Genomic DNA, 7653 nt, shown 5'->3' on the forward strand with positions numbered 1-7653 from the left:
CTATGGGAATTCTAATGGCTTCCATATTGATTTTGACCCAGCTTTCCCAGATCCCTGAAATGTAACTCTACCAAATTATGCAGTTGTACTTCCCATACCCCTTGGTTTAGTATTCAGGGCTCTGGAAAAGTTGGGTTCTTATGGGTCGTAATGGTATATTGATTGTTACCAAGAAGATATAGTTAGGAAACCACTGAATGGAAATGTTAACATCTGGGGAGAATAATGTTTTACTGACATAGTGTACGTGTTATGACTTGTAGTATGAGTGGCTGGCAATATTGGAAGAGGTATGACCATCACTGAATATTATGGCATATTGGTAGATCCTGCCTCTGAGACCCCTGCCAATCCTGAGAATGGTCACAGAATTAGATCAGCACTGCGGCCCCATCATAGTTTTTCCCTACACACATCGACTCTCGGATCCCCACAGATGAGAAAATAGGGTGGTAATATGCCATTACTTCCTATGGCTATGTTCACACGGGGTCTTTTGCCGAGTTTTTTGACGCGGAAACCGCGTCGCAAAACTCGGCAGAAACGGCCCGAGAACGCCTCCCATTGATTTCAATGGGAGGCGTCGGCGTCTTTTTCCCGCGAGCAGTAAAACTGCCTCGCGGGAAAAAGAAGCGACATGCCCTATCTTCGGGCGCTTCCGCCTCCGACCTCCCATTGACTTCAATGGGAGGCAGGAGAAAGCGTGTTTTATGCCCGCGGCGCTCAATGGCCGCGGGCGAAAAACGGCGCAATAATTGCTATTCACACGGAGTATTTTGGGGGAGGAATATCTGCCTCAAAATTCCGTTTGGAGCTTTGAGGCAGATATTCCTCCCCCAAAATGAACATAGTGGGAAAACCCGCTGAATATTCCAGGAAGAAGCGCGGCTGTGTTCAGATGTATATCAATTTATAATGTCAGTGCTGAATAATTGAATCATCATTGAATATTTATGGTCCTTACTATCAGTCAGGGGTTATGGTTGCACAAGATTGGTCGCAGTCAGTAAATTTACTGACATAAGAAAATAGATAGCCCTAACAGAAGCTGCAATAACCCAAAACTGTGAGAGTGCGGACCTGACTGCCCCAAAGGTAAAATTTTCCTTCTTAGGCTATGTTCACACGCACAAGTAAAATCGGCTGAAAATGATGGAGGTGTTTTCAAGGGAAAACAGCCTCTAATTTTCAGCAGTTTTTGTAGCCGAAAAAGTTTTTGGAGGCGTTATTTCTAGACATTTTTGGGGCCGTTTTTGTATTGACTCTATGAAAAACAGCTCCAAAAAGTGCTCAAGAAGTGACATGCTCCTTCTTTTTCCAGAGCGTCTTTTTATGCGCCGTTTTTTTAAACAGCGGCGTAAAAAAATGCCTCATCTGAACTAAACGCTGTTTTTCGCATTGACTTCAATGGACAGATATTTGTAGGCGTTTAGCTTGCGTTTTTTCAGGTGTATTTTGAGGCGTTTATGCCCCGAAATACGCCTGAGAACTACGTGTGAACATACCCTTTTTTAGCTAAAGCCGGGAGTGGATCCAAAAGGTATCTTTTTCTGAATTCACTCCTGGCTTTGGCTAAAAAAAAAACTGCAAAAAATGTCATTATGTGTGAATCTTGCCTAAGGCCCCATGCACACGAACGTGTTTTTGCGTCCGCAATTCCCCCGAAAATCCACAGGAGAATTGCGGACCCATTCATTTCTATGGGCCCATACACACTATCCGTGTTTTCACGGGTCCCCGCATGTCCGCAAATCCGTGCCGCACAAACTCAGGACATGTCTTATTACGGCCCGCATATTCGATGCGGACATGCCCATAGAAGTCAATGGGCCCGTGGAAAATGCGGGTACGCCTCCGTGTGTCAACCGCAGTTTGCGGATTTGCGGAAGTGTTGCTAGGCGACGACCGGGAATGAGTTCTGTCGTCATCCTATTTTACCTAGGCTTTTTTTTTTTATCCGCATTTTGCAGATTACATACGGATGAACTGCGGATTACATACGGATGAACTGCGGAGGACATTTCACGGAACACGGTCCTGGAATTTGCGGACCAGAAAAACACTACGGTCGTGTGAATGAGGCCTTACTCTTGTTGGACTAAAATTCCATTGAACAGAGCTCATAAATAGTGAACAAGTTATCGGAAATTGGTACTGACATTTGGGGCTGCTCATGAAAAATGGACTATTGGGATAGGGGAAAAAAAAGGGTGCAAAAATATAGAGGTCTCTTAATTGAAAACAAGACATTCAGTGAGATACTGTAAACACTGAGGGTATGTTCACACTGCCTATTTTTAGCCGTTTTTCGTGCTGTAAAGCCCCGAAAAACGGCGGAAAATACGGGGGCTGAACGCCTCCAAACATCTGCCCATTGATTTCAATGGGAAAAACAGCGTTTCGTTCCCACAGGGTAAAAAAATGGCCTCAAAAAAGAAGTGCAGGTCACTTCTTGGGACGTTTTTGGAGCCGTTTTTCATAGACTATTGAAAACAGCTACAAAAACGGCCGTAAAAAAAGGCGCAAAAATCGCGAGTGGCTTTTTCGCGCGGCCATTTTTAAGGGAAAACAGCTCCATATTTTCAGAAATTTTTTAGTAAGCGTGTGAACATACCCCAAGGGTATGTTTACACACAAACTCAAAAACGTCTGAAAATACGGAGCTGTTTTCCCTTAAAAAACGGCCGCGCAAAAAAACGGCTCGTCGGAACAGAACGCCGTTTTTCCCATTGCAATCAATGGGCAGATGTTTGGCGGCGTTCTGCTTCCGATTTTTCAGCCGTTTACCCTAAGGGTATGTGCACACACACTAATTACGTCCGTAATTGACGGACGTATTTCGGCCGCAAGTCCCGGACCGAACACAGTGCAGGGAGCCGGGCTCCTAGCATCATAGTTATGTACGATGCTAGGAGTCCCTGCCTCTCTGCAGGACAACTGTCCCGTACTGTAATCATGTTTTCAGTACGGGACAGCAGTTCCACGGAGTAGCAGGGACTCCTAGCATCGTACATAAGTATGATGCTAGGAGCCCGGCTCCTTGCACTGTGTTCGGTCCACTACTTGCGGCCGAAATACGTCCGTCAATTACGGACGTAAATAGTGTGTGTGCACATACCCTAACACTCAAACAATGTAACTAATGAAATGAACATGCAAAACATCTCATATCATTACACCACACTAGGGATTTCATAATCAAGTACCAGGAAATTGTCTATGGAATATGTCTTAACAAGGCAAACCACAAAGTTGATTTTATCAAAATCACGTTTCATAGCAGTGACTAATATGATATATAACTTTTTACAGTATATTATTTATTTCTTATTATTTATATTATTATTTGTATTGTTCTTATTCCAGGTAAATTCAAGCAATTTTCCCCCTTTGCAGGCTTCATAGGCTTTATTCACACGACAGGGTCCAAGTTTCCGTTTTTAACGGCCGATTTTGACCCGTTTTGCATCTGTTTTTTTCCCTGTCCGTTTGAAAATCTGATGAATTTCATTTGTAAATGTTTTGCCACGCACTTCCCTTTGTAGACAATGCCACACACTGCCCTCTATAGATACTGCCACGGCCCCCCTGTATGTAGTGCCGCACAGCCCTCCTTGTAGGTAGTGCCACACAGCCCCCTTATAGGTAGTGCCACACAGCCCCCCTGTAGGTAGTGCCATACAATCCCCTGTAGGTAATACCACACAGCCCCCCTGTAGGTAGTGCCACACATCCCCCTGTAGATAGTGCCACACAGCCCCCCTGTAGATAGTTCTACACAACACCCTTTTACATAGCACTCCCCCCATAGATGGCACCCCCCTACTTTCCTGTAGATAGTGCCACTGTAGGGGACCGTTCCTGGAGAATTCTGACTTCAATATCCATATATGGAGAGTGAAGTCAGGGACTTCTGGAGCGGAAACACCGGCCACAGCGCCGAGGATTCCGTTTCAGGAGCAGGGGCCCGCACCAGGAGAGGTCCCTGAAGTGACTGTCCATATATAGACAGTGAAGATAGGGACTTCTCCTGGAGTGGAGCGTTGCCGAAGCTGTGGCCGGGGATTGGGGATTCCGCTCCTACAGGGAGCAAAAAAATACCCTCCTCCTCACATGCACTGTGAGAAGGAGAAGAGAGCGAATGAGCGACAGCCGTGCTTTACACGGCCCCATATACTTCTATGGGAGACATGCGGCCGGAGAACGGCCGAAAATAGGGCATGTTCCATTTTTGGATGGCCCGGTTTACCTGGCCGGCCAAAAATTGGCCGTGTGAATAGCCCCATTTGGGACTGAAAGGCTATATTACCAACCTTACCTGCCCAGGACCTTACACCATTATTTAACTTACAATAAAACTCAGACACCTTCTTTGTGGAAATGTGGAAGTGGCCAAAGCTTTATTGATTATAACACAACTCGGCATGAAGATATCCTTATCTCCTTTCTCCTCTTATCCTGTAATGCCGATGATTGCTGTTATCCATCAGGCACGTAGGGTTCTAAATCCGCCTTCATAGCCGTACTTTTCCGCCGGCTGTGACATCTGCAAAAGAAACCAGAAAAAGCGCCAGAACAAGAAAATAACCGCAGAAACCCGAAAACCAAAAACCAAGGGGAGGGAGGGCGGGTGTTCCGCACGCTGCAGCTGAAGGTAAGAGGGCGTTCTGCCCCAGATCCCACACTTATATTACCTTTACCACGCCCCTCTTACCCCTTGTAAACCAATTCTCGTCCTGGGCATTTTTTGTATATGTTAACTCCTTTACTTAACCTTTGCAGTCCCTGACACTTTCCCTAAACGATTCAGTGTCTACAAGATTGCCTGGATATATTACCAACCTTACCTGCCCAGGACCTTACACCATTATTTAACTTATAATAAAACTCAGACATCTTCTTTGTGGAAATGTGGACGTGGCATGAAGACATCTTTATATCCTTTCTCCTCTTATCCTGTAATGCCGATGATCGCTGTTATCCATCAGGTATGTATGGTTCTAAATCCGCCTTCATAGCCGGACGTTTCCGCCAAGGAGGGGAACTGAGAAACCTACTCAGTCCCCCGACCACCCCCACTAAGCAGGGCCATTCCCCGCTCGGCACCATCCAACAGGTCCAAAAGGAAGATATCGCGCCCGATATCATTCAGATGCACTCCATCCGGCGTAAGCAAATCTGCGTTATCCCCTTCCAAGGACTGATGCTGCAATCCCACTCCACCTATGGAGCGAACATAACGCGACACCCGCACGCTGAGTAACCTGCGCACTCTGTCCAAAGCCGACATGTCCCTGGCACCCCACCAAACTGTACGCGCCACATTTTCGGACCACACACCACGCATAAAGTTGTTGAAAGTGCGCCAGATCAGTGCGAATTAATGACAACAATTCAGCCATTTTTACCTGACCAATGCCATTCCCCCCAGCGTGTACTATAAGGACAACAGGTCCATCCGTGTGCTTGCTAATCGCCACTATTTCTGGCAGGTTCTGCACCCACCGTACTCCCCGGACCCTTTTCCAGTGGACATTAGCCTGGGAAACGCCTAAATTCGGTGTAAAGGATCTGCCAGGCACAGCTTCGGGGTTAACTCCCAGAACTAATCAGTCAGCACCTGAGAATACATCCCTGAGACTGACTCCTGCTTCCACCATTCAGGCTGGCAGGCTTAGGAGTGGGAGAACCTATCGTAACCTGGCCAGACTCAGCTAGCTCCCGCCCTCGGTCTATTTAAGCCTGCACTTCCTGTCCCTCGGTGCTTGTGATTCTTTCCTTGTGGTTTCCTGGCCCAGCTACAGCTCCTGCTATTTTTGATCCTGCTCCATACAGACCCTGGCTTACCGACTACTCTTCTGCTTTTCGTTTTGTACCTCGCACACTCCTGGCTGGACTCGGCTCGTTCACCACTCTGGTTGCTCACGGTGTTGCCGTGGGCAACGACCCCTTTTTCTTGCTTGTGTTCCTTTGTATGTTTGTCGTGTTTGTCGTGCACTTACTGAGCACAGGGACCGCCGCCCAGTTGTACCCCGTCGCCTAGGGCGGGTCGTTGCAAGTAGGCAGGGACAGAGTGGCGGGTAGATTAGGGCTCACTTGTCCGTCTCCCTACCCCCTGCCATTACATAATCACAAGCCCATACCTAGTCTACCCCTGGTCCCTGACACCACTATGGATCCCTGTGAGACCCTGGCTCAGCAAATGCAGGGTCTCTCCCTACAGGTCCAGGCCCTGGCTCAGAGGGTCAACCAGCCTGATGCTACCCTGGTAGTTCCCCTCACCGCACCTCTTGAACCCCACCTCAAGTTGCCCGACCGGTTCTCAGGGGACCGGAGGGCTTTTCTCTCCTTTCGGGAGAGTTGTAGGCTTTACTTTCGTTTAAAGCCTCATTCCTCAGGTTCTGAGAGCCAGCGGGTGGGTATAATTATGTCCCGGCTCCAGGAAGGGCCCCAAGAGTGGGCCTTCTCCTTGGCTCCTGACGCCCCTGAACTTTCCTCCGTTGATTGTTTCTTTTCTGCTCTCGGACTTATTTATGACGAGACTGACAGGACTGCCTTTGCCGAGAGTCAGCTGGTGACCTTACGTCAGGGTAAGAGACCTGTTGAGGAGTATTGCTCTGACTTTCGGAAGTGGTGCGTAGCTTCTCGGTGGAATGACCCTACCTTAAGGTGCCAGTTTAGGTTGGGTCTGTCGAATGCCCTGAAAGACCTGCTAGTTAGCTATCCCTCTTCTGACTCCCTAGACCAGGTTATGGCTTTAGCGGTACGACTTGACCGACGTCTCAGGGAACGACAACGTGAACGTTTATGTGTTTTCTCCTCCGACTCCCCCATGATGCCTCCCGAAGCTCCGTTGCTTCGTTCCTCCCCGAAAGATTCAGAGATACCTATGCAACTCGGGGCCTCCGTGTCCCCCCAACAACGTAGAGAATTCCGCAGGAAGAATTGTCTCTGCTTCTACTGTGGGGACGACAAGCATCAAGTGAACAACTGTCCTAAGCGTAAGATTGCAGCCAGAGAACTTCCGTGTCTAAGTGATCATCGGGGAGGTCACTTGGGCGCACAGGTATTTCCCGTAAATATGAAACGTACTAAGATCTTGCTTCCCTTTCAGGTCTCTTTTGGTGGTAGGTCTGCTACCGGCAGTGCCTTCGTGGATTCAGGGTCCTCTACTAATATCATGTCTGTGGAATTTGCTATGTCCCTTGCTATGCCTCTGATTGATTTGCCTAAACCTGTCCCGGTAGTGGGTATCGACTCCACTCCTCTTGCTAATGGTTATTTTACACAGCATACCCCTGTTTTTGAACTCCTTGTTGGCTCCATGCATTTGGAGCAATGCTCTGTACTGTTGATGCAGGGATTATCGTACGATTTGGTTCTAGGTCTTCCCTGGTTGCAGTTGCATAATCCCACGTTTGACTGGAATACTGGGGAGCTAACCAAATGGGGTAATGAATGTTGTACGTCATGCTTTTCTGTTAATTCTATTTCTCCCCCTAAGGAGGCGAATACGCTACCCGAGTTTGTTCAGGACTTCGCTGATGTTTTCTCTAAGGAGGCCTCCGAAGTGTTACCTCCTCATAGAGAATACGATTGCGCTATCGAATTGGTACCAGGAGCTAAGCTTCCTAAGGGTAGGATATTTAATCT

Source organism: Rhinoderma darwinii, chromosome 1, assembly GCF_050947455.1.
Source record: "Rhinoderma darwinii isolate aRhiDar2 chromosome 1, aRhiDar2.hap1, whole genome shotgun sequence".
Classification (NCBI taxonomy): Eukaryota; Metazoa; Chordata; class Amphibia; order Anura; family Rhinodermatidae; genus Rhinoderma; species Rhinoderma darwinii.